We start from the raw sequence: 23493 nt of genomic DNA, 5'->3' as shown, positions 1-23493 counted from the left end.
CCAGGGTGCTCCCGGAAAGCTGAGGAGGTGAGGTGGTTAGAGTCCCAAGAGTCCAGCTCCTGATTCTGGCGCAGGATGACACGGGTTTCAGGCCCCTGACCGGTACAAGCCATCCTCTGGCCACCTCTGGTTATTGGCATTGGCATTATTAAAATGAAATAAAGATGAAGGCCCGCTTCTCAGCTGCCCTAACCAGGTCATGTACGAGGCCAGCCGCTGCTGTTATGGACACACATATTTTGCCCCCAAGACTACAGGCTTTGATATGGAATAATTTTAATGTCAGTTTCCAAATTCTAAGTACTTTCAAATGTTCAGCGAAGATTTCCTTCATGACCCAATCATTACTTAGAAGTACATTTTAAAATTTCCAACTATACTAAAACAATCTTATCACAATGCGCGGTTTGAATTCAGAGAGCTGGGCACGGTGGCGCACACCGTCCTCCAAGCACCTGAGAACAGAGGAGCTCAGAGATCGGGAAAGAAGTTAAAAATAAAAACCCACGTAAACTCCGGTACGGGCGAAAACGGAGAAAGTCGTAAGGACTAACTACAGGCGGAAGAAATTATGGAAAATACTGTGAACAACTTTATAGTAACAAATTTTACAAGCTGGACATTTTTTCCTAAATAAAAGAAAAAGCCAGTCTCAGAACAGACAGGATGACTATTTAAATCATTTTAAAAATTGAACCTGTAATCCCAGCACTTGGGAGCCTAAGGCAGGAGAACGGCCGTGAGTTCAAGGCCAGCCTGGATTACCTCGCTAGACCTTGTCTAAAAAATAAGTAAATAAAAATAAATTCAGAGAAAATACATGTAAGATATTTTGATGTGAAAACATCTAATCCGGATCCGAGAAGATGTAGTCATAACAATACTTCTGTTGGTTTGCCGCCTACATTTGTACTTGAAGATAGTACTGAATCTCAACAAGACACCTGAAGAAGAATATAATTTGCTTTTCCATTCAAAACATGCTTATCAATATGTACATATATTTAAATTCAGTAACAGTGCAACTTTTATAAGTACATATAAGTCATATGAGTCCACGTGCCCATGACTTTGATCATTGAGAAAGAATCTGAAATACACGGCCACCTGCCTGTCACAGAGGGGGCTTCCTACCGGGTCTGTTCCCTCTGGTGAGAGCCCCTCCTCTCCAGGACCTGGGCTTCTTTTTCTCCGGTTTTCATGGAATACAGAATGAACCTTCCACATCAGGGGTCTGCAGACTGCGGTCCCCGGATCCCTTCTGTCTGGGGTCTGATTTTGCACCACCGATGAGCTAAGAATAGTTTTTATGCCTTTAAAGGGTTGTCATAAAAGGAGGAGGAGGAGGAGGAGATGCGCCGTGCCATCCACGGTCTGTAGACCGTAAACCATTGCTCACCTGGCGCAGCCAGAAGTGTGCTGCCCCCGCTGTGTGTCACCAGGACTGACAATGACCCAGCTCAGCGCACTCCCTGAGGTTCTGGCTTTCAGTGCTCTGGTTTCATTCAATCAGGGATTTCCTCCCTTGTGAATTCAGTTATTGTGGGCTGGGGCATAAAATTTTAGCTAGAATTTATTTCAAGATGCTTGCAGTGTGAAAGAGGACATGCATGTTCACTTCTGCCTCCAGGGACACCTTCAGGATGTCCACAGGACAGGAGTCGCAGCTGGTCACTCTGCGGTGTGTGTGATGTGTGCATGACAGCTTGCTCCTGGCTGGGGTGACACGGTATGGCAGGAGGAGGAGCCAGGCGGTGGACAGAGAAAGCAGACTCAGCGGGGCCTCGGCGCGCTCCCGGACAGGAGAATAAGGCAGAGGAGCTGCACAGTTTGGGCCAAGGCGCGGTCAATGGGTACAGCACGGTGGGCACACAGTAGGTGAGCTCGAGGCCAGGACGATCCCGGTGCACCAAGTGGTCATCGCTGAGGCTGTGACAGCCCAGGGCTGAAGCCTTTCAAGTGACCCCGATCTTTCCACCAGAGTGATGATGACAACAGCTAAACAGGGGATCAGAATGAAGGGATAGACCCGGCTGACTTACTCGCATGAAGCCTGAAACACAGGGAAGAGGCCTTGAGGTGTGTGGGCAGCCTCCTGACCGAGTCCTGGACACTTCCGGGCTCCGCAGCCCAGTCCCCCGGCAGCTTTTCCGATGGGGACCGGGTCAGGTTACCGCCTTGCTCAAGCCCTCTGATGGCTTAAACAGGTTGGACACTACGGCGGCCTAGAAGGTGCGAGTCATCTGGGCCCGCTGCTCCTGCAGCCATGCTCTGTGCCCGGTGCCCTGCCCTGGCCACTGGGCCTCCTTCACCCCCCAGCACACCAGGGGCTCGGACGCGTGCCGTCCTGTCGGTCCAGCGTTCCCCAAACTTCAGTCCCCCACCTCAGCATAGTGTTTTGCCCTTGATGAACTCCTTCCTGACCTCTAATCCTCAGCACCCCCTTTGCCTTGGGTGTCTCCACAGCAACTGTCACCACAGTCACTCAGCCTCAGTCACTCGGCCAGCTCGCGCGCGTCTCTCCTCCGCGGCAGGGCTTTGCCTTCTTGTTCACCGCCACATCCTGGTCCCCAGCACAGAGCTGGCACCCAAAAGAGCATCCACACAGTACCATAAATGAATAAGTGCACTATCTGAAAGGGACAAGAGAGAGAGGGACAGACACAGCAGGGGCAGGAAACAGGGAGGGCGAGCTGAAGGACCCCTCAGGGCTGAGAGCTGAGGAACAAGCCCAGGGAGCAGAGACACTCAGACCAGGGAACTCCTGGTTCTTCAGTGGGACAGCAGAGAGGGGTGTGGGCCTACGGGAATCATTACTACAGGCATACAGCGTGCGTGCATGCGTGTGCGTGTGCGTGCATGTGTGTGCGCGCGCGCGCACGTGTGTTCAGGGCCGAGAGCTCGCCAGCCAAGCACTCTACCACTGAGCCACACCCCGGCCCAGTCATGCCTGTTAAAGCTGATCTGTCACTGAAACTGTGAATTAGAGAAATACCTGTGAGCAATGAAAACACAATTCACTCTTGACACCTTAGATGGTGGCTGATAAGGTGACAAACGAGGGTCCTGCCCAAAGATGAAAAGGGGATCTTGAAGAGCAATGACAAGTGACATTTGTACACCTCAAACCCTTTCAGAGCAGGCAGGTTCTTTGGGGGTGTGTGTTGGGGGGTGAATTTTCAGCGGGCTGAAGTAAACAATAGACGTGTCCTGAGGTCAGCGAGGAAGTCATTTGAGATGGCAGGTGACAGTGATGAGCAAAGCCAGCTGCCGCCTTTGTGCCCAGGAGCAGGTGTTTACAGACCTTATCACTGCATTCTCTCTCCTGAAGAAGCAGAAGAGGCTCTTGGAACGGGAGCCCGGGTCTGGCACCTTTCTGAATGGGCCCTCTCAATGGGCACCCTCTCCTCTGCAGGAGAATGGGGCCCCTCTCCTATGCAGATGTTTGGGAAGAGTAGCCGGGGTCTTTCCAAAGCCCCGCTGACCGTGGAGCATCCCAGGATGCCTGGCTTTGTGCTCCAGGCCACGGAGTTCTGCCTCTCCTTGCGGGCATGTAAATCACTCTCCTGTCCACTTCAATCTGGCAGAAGAGGGAGCCTTGGAAGTGAGCTCTCCTGCCTAAGGCCCTGGAGGGGGGCTGGGGATTTAGCTCAGTGGCATAAGCACCTGCCTTGCAAACAGGCGGTCGTGAGTTCAATCCCTGGTACGGATACAAACTGAAAAAGACAAAAAAAGACAAAAAAAAAAAAAAAAAAAAAGGACCAGCCGGGATGGGAATGCGGGTGGCCGTGCTCCTGACCTCTCCTGCACCAGAGGAGCCAGGCCAGGGGTCCTGGGCTCACGGGGCTCACGGGACTCACGGGGCTCCTCAGGCAGAGGAATAGACTCCCTGTGGCTCAAAAGGTGGAGTACAGAATTTCTTCTTTTCCTCCTCTCCCCTCTTCCTCCTCCCCCATTTTTTATGTTAGAAGACTAAACATACACAAAAGTAGATAGAAAGGTACACTATGGTGCGTAATGATGAACCCATTACTCAGCTTTCACAAGGACCAGTCGTGGCTGGGCTGGCTTGGTCCGTGCCCTCTCCCATACCTGCCTCCAGCGCAGCTCTGGGAAGACACCGCAGTGACTCTTACCCCAGTAAGTCACTGAGAGGTAAGAAGCACCTCACACTCGTGAGCACAGAGCTGAAACTGCCAGGCCAGAGCTCCAGCCCATCGGAGGGAGGAAACCGGGTCCAGCCTCCGGGACGCAGCAGGGTCCTGACAGTTGGGGAAGAATTTGAGCCACGCTGAGTCACACGTGAAGACAAGACTTAGTCCTCTTGCCTCTGAGCAGGGCTCAAGCCTCAGGAGGTCTCGTCATCCATCCCCCAGCGAAGGAAATGTTTGACATTTCAGCACAGGAGAGACAGTGGAACCTCTGGGAACCCGCCAACTTCTAAACAACGCCTGCTCTCTGCCCCGACCCCAGCGCGGAACACCTGGCGAGCCCCTCGCTCTGGGATCGTTTCCTCCAGCTTCGCTCAGCCTCTTCCCTGGTACTGCCAGCACCTGGCCGGGCAGATGTCCCCTGCCAGGACTCAAGAGCCCCTTTCAGGGGCAGTCCTGGGTGCCAGGGTTACACGAGTGGAAAAAAATGTCCAAATTTCCTTCGGTCAGTTTACCAGATGAGTATTACTCAACCACTTGCAATATTTGCAAGTCCAGCTCATGGCAATTAAAAAAGATGCAAGAAAACAAACTCCTTTTCAAACTGCGAAAGGACATTAAACACAGTTTCTCGGGAACAGGGCTGGGTTTCTGAAGATTGTTCATCTGGATTAACGGTCCTTACTTTTTTTCCAGTGTAAACCCAGCAAGTGACGCTGTGGGTGACAGCTCTCGGTGGAGGGGAGGAGAGGGAGGGAGGGACAGAGCCGGCCTGACCTTGGGGCTGGGATGGATCTGTGTGCTGGCCACTTCTACCCTGCGGCTGTGGGCAGCTGGAGGGAAGGTGACAGGAACGGGGACAGCAGGGGTGGGGTGGGAGGCAAGGCGAGGCCTGGGGAGCCCTTGTCTGAGGTCCTTCTCTGCTTTTGCCTCAGGAAAGCCACTCTGGCTGCCATCACTTTTGGGGGTGTTCTGAACCGAAACATAGATTCTTGCCTGCCTCGTATCTCACAGTGGAAGTGCCGGGGCCACCAAGCCGCCCCGTTAGAGGCAGTAACCTCCAACAGTGGACAGCGCACTCATGAATGAGCCCTGCAGCGGCCTGGCCTTTCCTCCAGTCGTGCTGCCAGCAGGTGACATTTGCTTATGTATTAACCGGTGGGTTCTCACTGATTAAACCTGGATTTCTTACCGCAGACTCCTGAGCTAAGGTAGAAGAGACAAACTGGGAATATTTGTTTTCAAAAGTTCATGTAAATGTTCCCTTTAATCCTATTTCTGGGCAAATAAGCTAAGGAAAGAGTGAAGGTGCAGAGGAGCTGGGGATATTTACATTCTGATTTCTGGAGAACGGAAGCCACCCTGGAGCTCTGTGCCCAGACCTGCCGGCTCTGGGCTGAGCTGGGTCCGCTCAGCAGCCTTGGTTCCGACACCAAGGGACCTGGCGACCAGAGACCCAGAGGCCGGTGATGCGGGGCGGGGCCTCCCTGCCTCTGACCTTGTCCCTCTGGAATCCATCGCGTGGCTCTACACGTTAATTTCCTGCAAATGATGCTTTCATTAAAACCCTGTCAAAAGCTTTCCCTGGGCTCCTGCAGCCAGCTTCGTTTTCAGTGTAGCGTCTACGCCATCCCTCCAAACGTTTTCTCTTTGCTTTGTGGGGCAACCTTCCTCTGCAACTCGGAGCGCTCCCCTTCGTCTCCTCTGCGGCCTTCACCCCCGCGGGCTCCCTCTGCGCGGGGTGCAGCCCTCACAGCACCTCAGCGCACAGGGCCTCAGCAGCCGCAGGTCCCCGTGTCCTGTCTCTGAGGAGCGCTGACAGACGCTGTGGCCCATAAACAACCGCCCTGCGTCTTTCGGTTCTTGCACTAACAGTCACGAGGCCACAAGCTCTCGAGAGCAGAGACTGTGCTCCCGACGTGGCGGAGGCACACTGGTTTTATAGTTCAAGATGCTGAGCTAATCTGCCACTTACTAGCTCTGACATGCTGCAAGTTTCTTAACTGCAAATTTGGTGTCACCATTCTTAAAAAGAGACGAAAAGATGCCAACTTTGTAGGCTTGTGGTGAGGGTTTGGCAAGGCAAAGTACATCAAGTCTCTAGAACACAACTGGATCTCCGTAAAGTGTCCCTATGGTGACGCAGTGGTCACTCCTGTCCTGTGCCTAAATGGTGACGTGTACACACAGTGGATGCGCCCCGCATGTTCTCTCTATTTAACGAGAGAAATAACATGGCATTCATTCCAAAGAGAAGAAGAACAGAAACAGAAGGACACCTGGGTGGCATTTGGTGCAGAACAAAGCGCCCGATTCTCCCGGCTCGGCGGTGATGACGGGCGTCCAGGAAAGGTTGGAAGTTCACAGTGGAATATCCGGCAGTGTCCGTTTCAGTTATTAGCTACAGGAAGGGCAGCTGTGCCGGGCCCAGTTCTGGCTGGACCCACAGCCAAGTGGACACCAGGTGAGAGAAGCTGTCAGAAACCGAAACGTAGGAGCCTTTGAGGAAGCAGAGGTCAGAGCCGGGGCGCGGGGGAGGAGAAGGTCACAGGCAGGAGGAGGGAACGTGGAGGCAAAGCGAGAGGGCCAGCAGTGTGGGAGGGGGGCGGAGGGGACCCCGGCCGAGGCTGGCGACAGCTGCAGAGAAACAGAAGGCACAGCGCAAGAGTCTTCCTAGGCCAGCACACACCCCCACTCGGGGGTTATTCCCACCGTAAGGCAACGAGCCCGGCGGGGTGATCACCTTCCCCAACTTACAGGTAAGAAAATGGGGGCGCAGAGGCCACGCAGGACGAGAAGTGCAGGACGCCGTGCACGTGCCCCTCGGTGAGCCCGGAAGGCAGCCAGCCTACGGCAGGCCTGGCTTCGGGTGAACGGCCACGTCCCCTGACAGCAGCGGCACGGAGCTGGGCCGGACCGCTCAGGAGCCGTGAGGTCAGGATGCGAGCAGGGAGCCGGGCAGGCCACAGGAGTCCCACGGGGGAAGGTGACAAGCCACGGACGGGTCACACAAGCGACAGCGTGACTCCATCAACACACTGCAAGGCAAAAGCAAAGCAAAACAAGCCCCGGATGCCTCCACACAGGACTGCGTGTGTTTGGTTCTGACTGAAGACAGAAACACTGGACTCAGGCAGACCCTCACTTTCAGCTGGCGTCACGCTGCTGGCTGCAATGAGCGGTTTCTGCCTTCACACAAGAGCGCCGTGAAGGAACGCGGCGCAGGGGCAGAGCAGGAGCTTGCAGAGCCCCACCCGGCTCCTCAGTGGGGTGCGGTCAACTCAGCCCGCACCTCTGCACCCCACTGCCACGAGGCCACGCGAGACGATACGTGCGTTTCTCGGTCTGCTGGGGACTGAGTGGCACTATGTAGGAGCCCGAGGTTGGAACGGGTCGGTGCTGACGGGTGGCTGCCTCTTCTAGAAAGCACCAGCTTCCTGCAGATAGGAACTGCGGTCTTCTCTGAGGGGACCCTGGAGTGGCCGGGCCAGTGCTAACAAGTGTCAGGGCTGGGCTCCAGCTGAGACGACCTCACCCACACTGGGTGAGGAGACACCTCTGGGTCCCGTGGTCCCTCTACAGTGCCACGTGCTGTGTGACAAGATGTAACAAAAGCTCTGTGGAAATACAGGAAAGAGAGAGAGACATCTGGGGGCCAGAGGGAGCACGAACACTCTCAGCAGGAAGCGGGAATGGGAGGTGACCTGCAAGGAGCGGGGGCAGGAAGAGGGGAAAAGGACTGGTCTAGAAACAGGAAATTAAAAGGAATTAAGGCGGAGCGGGGGCAGCGGGGCTGGGCGGCAGCCTAGGGAGAGGCAGGCTCTGAGCCTGGGCTCCGGAATCCGGGGCACAAAGCCCCTGCTCAGGCGTCAGGTGGCCCCGGAGCAGCAGATGCAGCCCCAGGCTGCAGTCAGGCCAACACTTGCTGAGCAGAGATCGCAGAGCTCATTTCTCCAGACTGGGCAAACCACGTCACAACAGGCCTGCTGAGCAAAGACGGCTTTCTGGGGAAGGGTTTACCCGAGACAGTTAGATGGACCCATACCAGAACACAACTGGACAGGTTTGTTGAGTGCCTACTGTGTGTCAGGTCCAAGGGTACAATGATGCCTGCTTGGCTCTTTAGGGTCTGCTAGTCTCACGAGCCAGACAGAAAATCCACCTCATCTCTACCCATCCCTAAAACCAAAAAGCAAACTCGCGCAGACAATAACCAGTCCCTAGAGGCAGCAGGTAAAACCTGGCCATGACGGTTGCTTCCTGCACAGCCAAGTGCCGAGTAGTTTCCAGGCCCTATCTGTGTTCTTAGAGTGTTATTCATTTCCCTTCTTCAAAATAGGTTCAGCTCAGCCATCACCACAGTTCAACAGCAGAATTCAATTGTAACTAGATAATCCTTCATATCAGCAATCAAAAGCAGCCCATTTTGAGTTGTCAAATCAATAATTTAATGCCAATTCTCTGGCGCATCAGTATTTGCTAAGAAATATCCCCCCGTTGTGCTGTAAGTTACCCCTGGGAACGGGAATCTGTCTGGAGTCTGGCAGGAGTTCAAGTGTCTTAGAAAAAACAGTCAAGAACTCTGTTATGGATATCTTGTTTTGACAATTCCCTCTTGACTGAGTGTCAGAAGATTGCTGGAGGCTCCAGCCAGGCAATGGATTCACAACTACGGACCCCTCATCTGGCCTGGGCCACATCACCTGGCATCAATTAGACCCAGCTGGCGAGGTGATGCAAGGGCACTGCGCTGAAGTTTTCACTCAGGTAGACAAAGGCCAGGCAGAGAGGCACAGTCTGTCAACACGTCAGATGCTCATCTGCCTGGTTTGTGAAAATCAAGGCATCTGACCAAGATGCACCAATAGTTTCAAACCTCAGAACAACATGTCACAGGTATGGATGGTGGCCATCTGTGCCCAACTGGACCCTGCCTCTGATACGACTCTCCACTGACGGCCAGCTAGGACCTCTTCTCCAGGAACTCTGATGGGAGGCCTGGGAGCTGGCTTGTAACTAGATGTCCCCCCAAAGCCTCATGCACTCATAGGTGGGGCTTTTGGGGGATGCTGGACCTAAAGTGTATGACACAGGGATTGAGAGAACGTGGCACTAAATCAGCGTAGTTCAGGGTTTGCTAAAGGGAGCCCCACCCTGAGTGCGCATGGCACACATCAGTGGGCTTACTGCTGGACTACACGGGAGCGGGCCGGCGGCCTGACGCTGCGTGCTGCGTCACTGCTCTGCTGTCTTCCGCCTGCCACGTCATGAACCGTTTCTCCTGAGATGCCCCTCCGCCACGCCACTCCGCCTTGCAGCCAGCTGACAAACTGTGAGTCAAGATAAACCTTCCCTCCCTTAACTTGCGGGAGCCAGGTATTTAGTCACAGCAGTGACAGACAAGTAACAAAGGTGCCATTGCTCGCATGTATCCTAGGTGACGGCCCAAAGGTGTGTGCCCCCTCCTCAGGTCTGAGGGGGACGTGGGGGAGACAGTGCTAATCATTCTACGGTGGGATCTGCAGTGAGGTTAGGGTACCTTCCTGCATGGTACCGGAAGCTGCCACCCTTACATGTTAATAATACGTAAGCTCAGAACAACACATGACAAAGGTTTGTCGGAATGAGAGGTGATGTGATGACAAGTGGAAACCGGATGGAGACTTATTACAGAGCACAGAGAGAGAGAGTTGGGAAGAAGAACTTGTCAGTGGGCTCTGCACTCTGCAGGACAGCAGCACCTGGCCAGTGGACTTCCTGGTCCCGGCATGGTCTGCGAGGGAAACGGGACCTCATGTGAAGACGGGAGGACAGTGCTGCTTCTGGGGGAGCTTCATTCTCCAAATAGTCTGTTTGGATGAAAACTACACGTCTTAAACTAATGCTTTTGCCTTTATGGGGCCATTTCACTCCACACGGTGTGAACTGCCGGCCAACAGCTGGTCGCTGAAACTGAGGGCAGGCCGGTTCTGGTGGAGGTTAGATGAAACGGGAGAAACAGGATGTCACCTAGAGCCGGGAGGAGTTCCGGTAAATGCGTTCCTAATACAGCTGGGACCGCCAGCACCTCTTCCGACAGTTCATAGAGGGCCACACTGTCATCCTGGAGGATGACACGCTTGCCCCCAACTAACCCAGCATGCCCACGGTCTCCAGGGTGACGAGACTATATATGACCGAGGCCACAGTGGTGAGGGCTGCTCGGGGTTGTGGAAGAAAAGAAAAGGGCTGGCCAGGAACCAGCCGGAAGTGGGCCTTCTGCTAATTCAAGAGCTGAGTCTTCTTTCTAATAACCAGAACGTAAGTCAGAGTTGCTCAGCATGGCTCTAAGGCTTGATCGCATCACTGAGGTAGAAAAAATGATTCCATTATATTCTGTAGCCCAGTAGCTACGGCAAAATGACCGAGGAGGTCACTGCGGGAACCATGTGTGAACACCAAGTCTCCCTCTTTGGGAAGCTGACGTCGCACCGTGGACTAAAAGGTTCAACTGCTTACCCCCAAATCACACATGTAGGTAGGAGGCACTCTTTTAAGCCTAAAATCGAGAGAATTCTATCCCTTAGCTCAAGGTTCATGGAGAAGAAGGAGCTCCGAGGCTCATGCTAGCGCCCTGGCCCACGGCACCAGCTCAGCTTCCCTGCTCTGAAGGCAGCACAGAATCTCCCATCCGTGCTGGAGCACACGGGCTCCTCCTCCACTGCGCCCGCCTTCGGCTTCAGCACTGCCCTGTCCTTTCCACCGCGTGCCACCGCAGCAGGGCAGTGACCTCCGGGAAGAGCTGGCCGCTCACACGTGGACACCGGGCCCCACACCAGGACAACCATCCTTCACACTCACCAGGAACCCACCGTGAAAATGCTTGTTTAAAAAAGATTGTATGAAAAAGTAAAACAAACTCTTATAACCAAATAAGAGAATAACAATAGTTAGTACCACTGTGTGTTGTTATTTTCAAAGTAGCTACAACAGGCCATAAACCAAGAAGATTCTGACAAAAAAAAAACCCAACCCAAAAACGCATACTTTCTTTTCAACAAACAAAGAAAAACTGTAGTATATGTGAAGCCAACTAGCACATATACTGTAAAATAGTTTTAAAAGAATGGAATACGTAATTTGCAGGAAATATCTGAATTCTCCTATCTTCCTCTCTTGAGATACAGATATCCCATATACCTGGCTTCTTATATAAGAAATCGGGTGATATTTGGCTCGTCTGTCTGGCTTATTTCATTGACACTGTGATCTCAAGTTGCCTGTACGTTCTGTACTTATAGATGCCCCAGGTTCACCTTTGCCTGTGCAGCACGGTATGCCACTGGGTGCAAATACTACATTGCCCAAGCCATCTGCCGACGGACATACACACTGAGACAACATGTGGTTGGAAATGTGTGTTCACACGAAATTCCCCGACAGCCTGCGTGTCTTCGTGAATAAATGTACCTAAACTGAGTGCACATCTACAGAATGCAATTCACAAGCTGCTCCACTGCAAGGAAGACACATTGTCTGCCCATTCTTCCCCAGGAATGCTTCTTCTTAGGGCTTGGAAGCCCTGGCTGCTCCATCAGTGCCTCCTAACCTGCCCTCACACAGGTCCTCTCTCCGAACCTGCTGTCGGCGCAGCAGCAAATGTGGGTATTCCCAGACAAAACTCAGGGAGACCTGTGCCCTCCCACCAGCCTCACGCCTCTGGGATACAGATGTGCAGATGCTGGGAGCAGACTTAAGAGCCACTGCTGAGTCTACGGAAAAGACACAGACAACACCCCAGGCCATAAGTTTTAGAAGACCTGAAAACTGGCCGGGCGTGGTGGCTCACTAATCCCAGCACTCGGGAGACTGAGGTGGGAGGATCGTTGCGAGTTCAAGACCAGCCTGGGCTACAAAGTGAGCTCAAGGCCAGCCTGAACTGCATAGCGAGACCCCGTCTCAAAAAAGACAAACAAAAAACAAGAGTATCTGAAAACTGGAGTAGAGTTCCACTGGCACGGAAGATAACTAGAGCTCCCAGGACTCAGTGCAGACCGCTCAAAGACTGGGGAACATCTGTGACCTGTGGGAACCAGCTGCAGTGGGGCTAAGGCAACTGAGGTGGAGGTCCTTTCTCCTTTCTTAAAATGCTTAGAGTGTGGGTGGGAGGTATGGCTCAGCCACGGAGCACACTTCACACCCACACGCAGGCCCTGGGTCCAGTCCTCGGCACCAAAGGGCAGGGGAGATGTTCAATGGCTGGGGCAGACAGGAAAGAGACAGTCACAGCCAGAAGCACACGGACGACTATCACCGAGCGTCAGAGGTTACAGATCAGCCTTGCAAGCCAATACCAGGGACACTGGCAGTAACATGAAGATAGTTTGGGAGGTCGTGCTCTATTCTTACCTTTCAAATCAGTGGGTTTCTTTCGGGGTCAGTCTAGCCATGTGGACCCTTTTCTGCACAGAGTCAAGGAGCCCCAGTCCACATTTCTTTCCTTACGTATAACTTTTTTTTTTAAAAAATCACCTCTGTGCAAAAACATTCCTGAGAAGGAAGTTACCAAGTTACCTAACAACAGAAAGCTATCTTGAGACCACTGCTGCTAGGGTGGGGACCAGGCACACGGGATCACCTGCCACATGACACACAAAGAACACAAAATATCTGCCTTTCAAATATGCTTTGTTAGTGCCAGTAAAAAAAGGCATTTCAGGTTAATATTAAAATGATGTCATCAACGCCTGCTTCTCCACTGTTCTGGAAAAAAGGAGGGCAGGCAATCCAGCAAGTCAGATTTGGCTTTGGAACATTTGCTGGTTTACATTAAACACGGTCTGTCAGATACTTCAGAAGTCCTTTCAAACCCAAATAAAGAAGGTGGGTTATGACGCATTCCCAACAGAACGCCCAGTTCTCCCACCTCGGCCTCCCACCTCCAACACGCCACGCTCGCTGACACCATGCACCTTGGCACGGATGGGCCACGCTGCTTCCAAGCCTCCTCCAGCTTCCGTGCACCCAGCACACGGGCAAACTCTCCCTCCCCAGCCACACTCTCCCCACACTCAGCATTTTAGGCCTCTTTCTGTGTTTGCATGCTAAGCACATTGGATACAGAAATTAACGTATTACTTAGACAACAGTTAACTGGGCGTGTGAATTACCACTTCTGATAGTCTGAAAATTCTTGGAGACAATAGGCCATGTGTGTCCATTCCTGTGTCCTTCCATGAACTGCTTGTACCTAGCACAGGGGCCTTAAATACAGCTAGGTATTGCTTACCAAAAGGAGTATGTTCTGAGAACTGGGTGGTTTCACCATGTGCGAACACCTACACAGACTAACATGACCATGACTTCAGGAGGTGACACAGTCTGTTGGGGCCACGATCACTCATTTGGTCAATCACCAACTGAAATGACATTATACAGGGTTTGACTTCACATATTCAACACGCATTGAATACATTTTGATCGACTGGACAACAGCTTGAGTCCAAAATCAAACTCTGCCTTGAACATCAGAAGTCACTAGTAGGACTAGTGACCGTTAATGTGGGGATATTTTAGCTGCTAAAGCAGTGCTGGGCACACAGTAAGTGCACAATAAATATGTAGATAAATGAATGACTGAACATTAATACAGCTGTAAACCACCAATAACTGAGGTAAGTCGGGACTAATGGTTTAACAAACTATAAAAGGAAATAAAATGTTAAAGGAAACAAAGCTTTGTAACTAAGGAGGGAAAGAGGAAGGGTTGGGAGGAGAAGGAATCAAGGTGCATCGTATGTAGGTACAAATTCCCTATGATAAAATCATCATTACGGGTATCTAAATTGTACTAATAATAAAAACCATAGACGTGCACATAAAATAAAATCAATGTATTTGTCACTCATATGCAGTGACACGAACATAAAGTTTGGGAGGTCGTGCTCTATTCTTACCTTTCAAATCCATGAAATCGCTTAGTGAAATGTTGGGGTTCTATCAGATGCTCGAGTTAATCTAATCATGTGGACCCTTCCTGTAGGAGCCCCAGCTCACATAGCTCACACACTCGCTGTAACTTGTTTTTAAAACCCCCTGAGAAGGAAGTTACCAAGAGTTACTTAATAACAGGAAACTACCTTGAGACCACTGCCAGTGGGGCCAGGCACGCTGGATTATCTGAGAGCTTGTGAACTTCAAGGGTGCCCGCCTGTGTTTTACCAAGATTCTCTGGTGCTGACGTTTGAGAACCTGGGGTTGAGAGGTTACGATCAAATGCCCTGTAACAAAATTTCTGCTAATGTGGTTGGAGAAGTGTGGTTTTCCCTGGGCACTCCAGGATGATGTTCTGGGGGTCCCTACCCAGAAGGAAAACCAGTGTCTAGGAGGTGACGCAGGTACCCTGGGGGCACACCGCTGATGATCACAGTCACATGAGAAGCGGGCAGCCTGGAAAGTGACACACGACACCTGTCTGCAGTCACAATTCACCCCAACCCTGTTCATACTCCCTTGGCCTCATTTGCTTCTGACAAAGACAGACGCCTTCGTCCTTCGGAAGTCTGCAGGGCTAGAGCAGCAGGCGGAGTGGCCAAAGGACCGCTCCTTCTCAGAATGGAGACACTTAGGAGAGTGATTTCCTCTAGGTTGTCAGACTCTCTACCAAGCCTTCGGTTGACACCAATGGCCTTGGTCACTAAGAACTCTGACTTTTCCCCCCACAGAACCTAAGGAAACACCCTAATGACGTAAAGGAATCAGAGATGAACACTGCCGGCTGGAAGAGACTGGGAAGGTTTCAGCTTTAAGTGGCCCAGTCTCCATCACAGGATCCTAATCTTAGTTAACATTTGTATTTTTAGAGCACCCAAAAGATCGATTCTAAAGGTGCAAACTAAGTCAAAAGAGGACTCCGTCAGTGGACGTGGTGGAGGGCATAGCTGCCCGTCACCCTGGACGGTACCCCAAAGCTAGCCAGCTGCAGGGCCAGTGTGTCCTCGCACAGGCAGCCCCCCATGAATGGGCTTCTTCGAGCACTGTGGGTGAGGAAACGGCCAGTGATTAGTTCCTTATGGCCCTCACAGTCTTGAAGTCTATCATTACACCCGCTGGAACACTTCTGCATTCTTGATAGCAGACTGCAATGTAAGTTCTTCCCCCCCTGAGCACCGTCTTTTACGGACACCCTAAAACACCCCAGGAGCGAGCCCTGCCTGCGCCTCCCCGCGCCGCACCTTCCCCACTCACGCTCTCCATACCATTCCTTGCTCTCTTTCTAAGAATGCAATAAACATTTCAGCACAATCTTTTCAATTCACATTATTTATAATATTCTGAACATCCACCGAGCCTGGCCAGAATGCTAAGTAATAAATCAAACTTAACAACAACAAAAAGAGAAGGAGAAAAAAAAAATCACCCTTTGGCGAGGCCAGAGCCCAAGACGTTTGGATCCCCAAAGGGTTTCGTTATGTTAGGAAAAGTGAGATGGGATGAGACCTGGGTTTAGAATGTCACTGAACTCGAATTCATAGGCATAATCATAACTCTGTATAAATCTCAAACAAACTTACCTCTCGGGGTGTCGTGAGGATAAATGAGATACGTGGGAAGCACTCGGAGTGCCTCAAATAAAAGCAACCGGAGCCCGGTTCTCCTTTCTGGGTCCCCAAGGTCATCTTGTTGGAACGGAAAGGCTAAACACCCTCCTCCTCTCCTGGAGCTGCAGTCATTGCTAATTAAGGTCCCCTGTAGGTTTCAATAAGGTGGGGTGCGCAGGGGCAGGCACATGATTAGGACAGACGGGTCCCCATCCTGGCTCAGGCTCGGGTCACCCCTCAGCAGGGACCCGCCCCCCACTGCTGTAAGGACCAGGCAGGCCACACACAGCCAGAGGTCTCTGCAGGAGACCCATTCTGCTCCTGCTGGGGGTGGGAGGGAGAAACTGTCCCACTGCCTGGCTGCACGGCCCTGTGCAGGTTGATAGAGTCTGACTTTTTCCCCACAGTGAAAGGCTTTGGCTCAAGAGCTTGCTGATGATTTCAAAATTTATCTTAACGAGCACGGAGGCCAGCATGCGCTGCGGGCTAATTGCAGAACTGGCTCGAGGCCCTCTGCGTTGGCGATATCCCACCCATGCTGAAGTCACGCATTGGAAATCCGTGCCGCGCCGCCTTGCCACGGAACAGGCGTGTGTTTACGTGGCCGGACCTCAGCCCGGAGGCTCCACTGGTGTATAGTCTGACACTGCGCAATCTGCCCTAAGTGGTCCCTTCTGACAGCTTCCTGGACACGAGGTCCTGCTTCCTTTCCATGCTTGTTCTATGGGATTGGATATAAGATCTGGATAAGTGAATCCCAACCAACACTTTTACCAGTATAGTCTCATGCTGGTTCTGGGGAAATGACCGTGACCCGGCCCTGGTCATGAGACTTGCCACCCAAAAGCTGACTTTAATCTTCTTCTTATTCCAATTGTCAAATCTGCCATCCAATCTAGCTTTATCTCTCTACCACTTTGCCTTTTGATTTTGCTGGTCTTATTATAGGAAAGAGAGCATCTTTCTGTTCAGATCTTTTACCCGCTTGCTTGGCTTTGATCAAGACCCGTGCTCTACAAAAGATTTGAATGTTGCTCTGCTTATCAGTTCTACAAATAAATGTCTACAGAAACTAATTTATGAACAGTATCCACAAAGTCTTTAAACAAACTCTTCAGAAATGCAACAATTTCTTTATAATCTCCCTAAGTCACAGGAACCCCCACAATATTCATTACTGGCCCATTAAAGTTAATGACCTGTTTATAACTTGCACTTCTTTTGCTGCTGATGACACAGCCGTCCATCCTCTTGCATGAGTCCACCAGGACTGAGCGGCTCACCCGGACCTCTGGTCCTTCTCTTAGTATATTTTCGTTCTCACCCCACACACCCAGGAGAATTTCTTTTCCGCAGCTGCGACCTCCTAAGCAGAACTCCTGTCTGTCCTCACAGTATCCCTATTGCTTCTCTGTGGAGGGCTGGCTTGGCAGAGGCAGGGAGACCGTGACTATTCTCTGTGTCACCGTCAGGGTCCTGTCTCTGGTCAGTTCAGCTCCATTATTCCAACCCTGTCCAATTACACAGTAAGGAACGGGGGAGCCCAGGGGTTTCCAGCAGACTGCCTGGTTCAAAACCTGGCCACTTTCCTCTCCATCTGTGTGACAGTGAGCGAGCCACTCGATGCCTCTGGGCCTCACCTGTGAGACAGGGATAAGAGCAGCATATGGAACACGCTGGGAACTGTGCCAGCGACACAGTACGTGCCAAACAATCAGGTCCCCATTATGAAGGCTTTGCCAGTCATTGTCACAGTGTGCCCACAGCCCATTCAAAGGAATCTGTTCCGACCAAACTGAGGCTGCTGTGGGTGATACACGCCCTGTGGTCTTACCCATTGAGTCACGATGACCTGGGCATACAAAGTGAGGTCAGTACACACAACTGTGTTGGGAAACAGACTATTTTCTCTGCAGCTCAACTATAAAATAAAGAGGAGGCAAACGGACCAAGTCCTTCACAATGGGAGCGTGTGTCTTTATACCGAACTCACTTTTTTTTGTGAGATTGAGTGATCCTTTGGGCAGGCCCCAATGAAAAGATCACCCCAAAGAACAAGTGTTTAATACCTATCTCATGCTATAAATACATATTTTTTTTAAAAAGACAGGTTTTGAGTAAATTTCCAGTTGTGGGATTTGGGGTCACCAGCAGCATGTTTGCTAAGCTTCCAGCTCTTCTGAATTTAGGTCTCCTAGGCCATCAGCGAGGTTTTCAAGTCATGAACAAAAGTAGTTTCAGTCACAGTCCACCTTTACAGTTCTTCCCATTTCAAATCTAGATTCTCCAATATCCACAGGTTTAATCGGGGTGAACACCATGAAGATGATGTTTTCATGTCTTAAAGTGAGTACCGAGCAGTCTTTTATAGTTAAATTTGCCACTCTGGAGAATGTCCCTACCACAGTTTCTCAACTGAGAAGTCCTCTGTCCCTGAGGTTTTACAGGCTAATGAGACAGACAGTGTTCAGATGAGCACACAGGGAACAACGCAGACCATGGGTACCTGCTGAGCAGGAAGCACCCAAGGAGCTGTGACGGGAGGATTGCAAGGAGATGGTCATGTGCTGCCCTCCAAAGAGGTCATCTGTTGAGACCTAAAAGGGAAGGTGGACAGGACTACGCCAGGCAGAGGGAGAAGGAAGACCTGGTCGCAGAATGGGAAGAGAGCCACAGTGGCCAGGCTACTCAGGAGGCTTAGGCAAGCGGACTGTGAGTCTTGGGTCAGATTGGGCAATGCAGTGAGACCAACCCCCAATTTAAAGAAACCAAACCAAACCAACTGTGGCTAGAACTGGCCAGTGAGGAGAGAAATAAAGACAAGAGAGGGCTGGTACTATCTACAGATCTTTGGAGGCCACAGTAAGCAGCTGGATCTGGCTGGATTTGATCCTAAGGATAAAAGGATAAAATTACTATAGGTTTGAAGCAGAGAGTGGCGATCTCTCAGGCTAAGAGTCATTATGCCACTGCACGGAGACTGCGCTGGAGGGTAGTGTCCAGGTGCCCCTCAGCTCAAGGATGAGACAGACTGAGAGAAGGGTCACCAGGCAAGAGACCTGGCAGTGGAGGTGGACAGATCTGGAACATTTTCAACTAGAATCGCAAGAGATAGAACAGGGATCACGGCGAGAGCAGAAGAACCAGGGTCTCAGCTCTGGATGCCTGGATGAGTGTGTGCCATCTGCAGACCCAGAGAACACCAGGGGGACCTGGGTGTGACACGGAGGGACTTGAGATGGTGCACTGCAAGAAGCAGGACAGCAGAGCTCAGAAGAGAGGCCTTGAGGGGTGGCAGCGACAGAGAGACTGAGAGGCCAACAAGCGCTCAGAGAGGAGGGACAGACAAGGTGCAGAGCAAGGAGGGGCGGCCAGAGCTGGGAGAGCGGGTGGAAAGAGGGAGCTCAGAGTCTGGGACGGCAGCTGCCAGCACCTCCCTAGGGCTGCGGTGCACCCAAACACCATGCGCTGCACCCGACACGCGTCACCTGTCATCCCTGCAGTCACACTGAGAACTGCTGTCATCGGCGTCGCCACTACTGCGTTGCTATCACTACTGAACCCGAAGCTCAGAACCACTGAGCACATGCCTGAAGGTTTGTGTTCTCTTCAGTGTCAGGCCTGGCCTCTGAGCCGAGGTCTGAGCAACTCCGACAGGTACAATCACAAAGAGTTTGCAGCAAAGTTAATACTATATAAAACAGAACTAAGAACACTGCTGGGGTTCATGTTCCCACCAAACTGAGGCTGAAATTTCATCTCCGTTGTGAAGTATGAGGAGTTGGGACTTTTCACAGGTAATTAGGTCAAGAGAGCTGTGCCCCTCAGACTGGATAATGGGCTAACAGTTTATCTGGAGAGTGGTCTATTATTTATACATGTCTCTCTCACCATGTGACGATGCCCTGCCTGCCACAGGACTCTGCAGAGTTCCCACAAACACGAAATCCCTCACCATATGCAGCCCCTCAATCTTAGGCCTCTTAATCTCCAGAACAGTGAGCCGAATAAGCCTTTGTTCTTTATAAATTATCCAGCTATGGCATTTACTTATAGCAATAAAAAATAGGTTAAGACCAGTAATACAACTTCCATACCATCCACAGCTTGATGTCCAGTTTTAGACTAGGTAATCATGGATTTTTTTTTTCCTGACCACAGAACATTCTCCAATGTCAACAGCAGAGGATCCTTTTCTGCTCAAATCAGCCTTCTTAACTGTGTTCTCAAAAGCTTAACCATATCTATTCCTCGACTACCCTTCAAGAGCTACAGGACACAAAATTATTTGTAGATAACAAGAATGGATAATCCAGAAATAACAAATATAATGAACAGAAAACTTATTTGAGCTAAAGTAAAAAGGGATAGCTAAAAATGTAGAAAAAATTATATATATATATATATATATATATATATATATATATATATTTTTTTTTTTTTTTTTTTTTTTTTTTTCCCCCAGCCCTTTCAAGTAAGCTAGTCCTGACTGGAAAATGCAATAAAAAGTTTATCAATAACTAATGAACAGAGAACATAAAACAGAGGAGAATTAAAATGCAGAAAATTCCGTAACGTTACTAAGGGACCCCGAGAAGGGCACACCACCCTCTGGCTGGGCAGACCGAGTGCCGTGTGCATTTAACCCCCTACACTTTACAGAGACAGTGAACTACTTCTCTCCGTGGCCTGGCTTACCTGTGAAAACACTTTGGCATCCAATTGACCAAGAAACCCCCGTGAAACCATGTACACAAGAAGGCCAAATTGTTACAGTGTCTTACAGAACAGCCATGCAGCTGGCCAGGCCTTCAGGGGTGCCAAGTATCAGAAAGGTGTCACTGTAAAGAAGCAATGTGTACCACGCAGTGTTAAAATGACAGGCTGGGAGGCTGCACACAGAATCAGTGGTCCAAAACCAGGCGGAGCTTCGGCTGCATGCATTGAAAAAGGCACCGAGTGATGCTAAACATCAGGGTTTAAATGCTGATGGAACACTGTTAACGAGCAAACCATGCAGCACGTACTGCTGTATTTACAGAACACCCAGTCAGATTAGCCGTACCCCAGCTCCCCATCACAGTCTTTGGGAACAAACTGTCCCCACGTTAGAAAAGGAGGCTGCACAAAAGATATCCCTGAAGAAGCTAACACTTAGGCATGGGAAAGAAATTCAGCACAAAATACATGCAAATAGGCCTTCCTGAGCCAGGGTCCGCCATGAGGAATGGGAAAAGACTCAGCGAGAAGGTGAAGCATGCCTTGCCACGAACCAGCAGTGCAGGGCTGGGAGACCAGAAGAGCGTCCGCCCCACCTCGCCCCTAAGCAGCTGCTGATTCAAGGGAACTCGGGGTGTGATGATATAACGGAGGGGGACGAACAGCTCCATGGTGCTGTTTGACCCACTTTGCAGACCTGGGGCGGGAGGTCTGGGCATCTATTTGGAGGATGGCAGTGTGCATCGTGGCAACTGCAGGGGATTTCCTCCTGCTTGTTTTTAAAATCCAGTGTTTTGTTCTGTTTTACAGTTTTATTTTATTCCTGAGTCTGGTAACCTATGCAAATATTTTGATAACCATATGCACTGTAACAACCACTGTTAAATTCCTATTATCTTGTTTTGAAAACCTGTATAGTTATTGTTATTGTTGTTGTTGTTATTTTTTAGATTTGTTTGACTCTTTTCTTTTTCTCTTTGAAATAAAACATTAAAAAAAAAAAAACACCCCATGCAAATAAAACATCAACAACAAAACACTTAACTTTCACTATAATAAAAACAGCAATAGAATCTTTTAGGAATTTGCCAAATTACACAGAAGCAACTAGTACTATTCTCATTTTGCAAACAACAAAACTAGGGTTTAGGTAGAGAAGACAGGATCTATTCCAAGGAGACGCGTGTGGAGGTGCAGTAAGGTCCAGCAAAGTAATACATTCATGCCACAATTACAGAGATGCCGAGCTGTGTGTCTCCGTGCACGGAGGAGCGGAGTCTGTCACACAGGGCCCTGAGTGATGTTACAAATAGGCAATGCAGCCTCTGAAAAGTTGCAGCAGAAACAGTGATGGTGGAGTGATGTTTACAAAAGCAAATATGCATTTTTCAAAGCTCCACAGGGAGCCAAGGAAATGAGGTGGGGTACATGCCCAAGGAGGAGGGGGACCCCACGAGAGCTGGCATCCGACGGGATGGGGGGCCGTGCGGCATCGGGGATGATGTCTGGGGATTTGGCTGGAGGAACTGAGTGGTTGGTGGTCTTGCTCATCAGAGTAGAGGAAGAGAGAAAGAAAAGATCACAAGCCTGTCCTGGGTGTCTTACTGCAAGCAGGTTGGACAGCACAGTGTCTGTTTTTCTTTTGCGGGGGTTATGGGGAACGTGTTGGGTAGCGAGTGTTGCAGAAAATACTCCTATTCTGGTGCCGGAGGGAGGATGTGTGCAGCCCTACAGGACATCTGAGGATCTTACGTGTGAAGCAGATTCAGCCCATTGGAGGGATTACAGAAGTGTTACAAGGCTCCGGGGTGGGCCAGCATCACTAGCTCATGAAGACTCCCGGAAAGGCCCGCTTTGGGAATTCCTACCAGGGCCACTCCTCGGCCCTTCCCGCTATTCAGAGGCTCCCGGTGCGCTCTCCTTCCTATTCTAGGACTGGGGTGTGAACCACTGCTCTAACACTGAGCTAAGTGCCCAGATTTTAAGACGGGGTCTCACTAAGTTGCCCAGGTTGGGTCTCTCAAATAGTTGGGATTACAGGCATGTGCCACCATGCCCAGGTAGTTTTTGTGCACATCTGATAGTGTATTTGCTTCGAAGCTGATAATATTTTATTAGAATCCTTCCTTCTTTGACATCCTACAATGCATTCCTTCATTTATGGTATTGTTTCAAACACGGCTGAAGTCATGATAAAGTTTTCAACAGAAGTGCCCATGGCTTAGATCTTAAATGTCCCCTAAAGGCTCACATGTTGAAGTCTTGGTCCCCTGCTGATGACATTGAGGGAGGTGGTGAACCGTTTGAGAGGAAGGACCAGGGGAAGGAAGTTAGGTCACTGGGAGTGTGACCTTGAAGGGGACACTGAGGTCCGGTCCCCTTCCCTCTTCTCTCTGCTTCCTGATGACCCCTCTGCCATGACGCTCTGCCTCACTACAGACCCAAATATATGAAAGCTAATAGCCACGCACTGGAACTTCGGAGACCATGGGCCAAAATAAATTTTTCTCCTGCTAAGTCAACTTTCTAAGATATTTTAGTACAGCAGTGGCGAGATCACACAATTAGTGTCTCCAGACGTCCATTTTCTTCACTTATAATGATCCATATCATCTTCCAATTTAGACTTAAATATTTATCACTGAACAATCACCGCACAACAAAATCAGTGAAAAGAAGAGAGCCTTTTGGTCTGTGTGAGCTCCTCCCCTGCCCAAATACACGGAAGAAAATGGAATTCACCTCATATCTGGTGGCAGTGCACCTGAATGAAAAATTGAGAAAAATTATCCAGGCAAGAAATAAACTTACAAATTTGAATAATGAAATTAGAGAGCAGTTTATGGGTATATATATACATTCTTTCTCTTCTCTTTTCTGTCCCTCCCGCTCCCAAGGAATGCACACATCCGTCTTCCAGCAAATGGGTATCTAAAGCACCAAGCTAGGTTAGGTGGAAATTCATGAAGCAAGCGAGATTATGTGTGCATTAAAGGGGATGAAGGAGTCTGGGAAACCTGACGGGTACCCTCAGGAGGAAAAAT

General features: G+C 50.4%; 1 protein-coding gene across 2 annotated transcripts in view; it reads right to left on the bottom strand.

The window, feature by feature from the left end:
• The window catches only part of Stx8 (syntaxin 8), a 272462-nt gene that overhangs the window by 918 nt on the left and 248051 nt on the right, over positions 1 to 23493 (bottom strand). The gene's annotated exons all lie outside the window — the stretch shown is intronic.

Source organism: Cavia porcellus, unplaced genomic scaffold (genome assembly GCF_034190915.1).
Source record: "Cavia porcellus strain 051 isolate PalLab524CR breed Dunkin Hartley unplaced genomic scaffold, mCavPor4.1 scaffold_32, whole genome shotgun sequence".
Taxonomy (NCBI): Eukaryota; Metazoa; Chordata; class Mammalia; order Rodentia; family Caviidae; genus Cavia; species Cavia porcellus.
The sequence above is the reverse complement of the archived record's forward strand: the minus strand, read 5'-3'. Positions and strand labels throughout refer to the sequence as shown.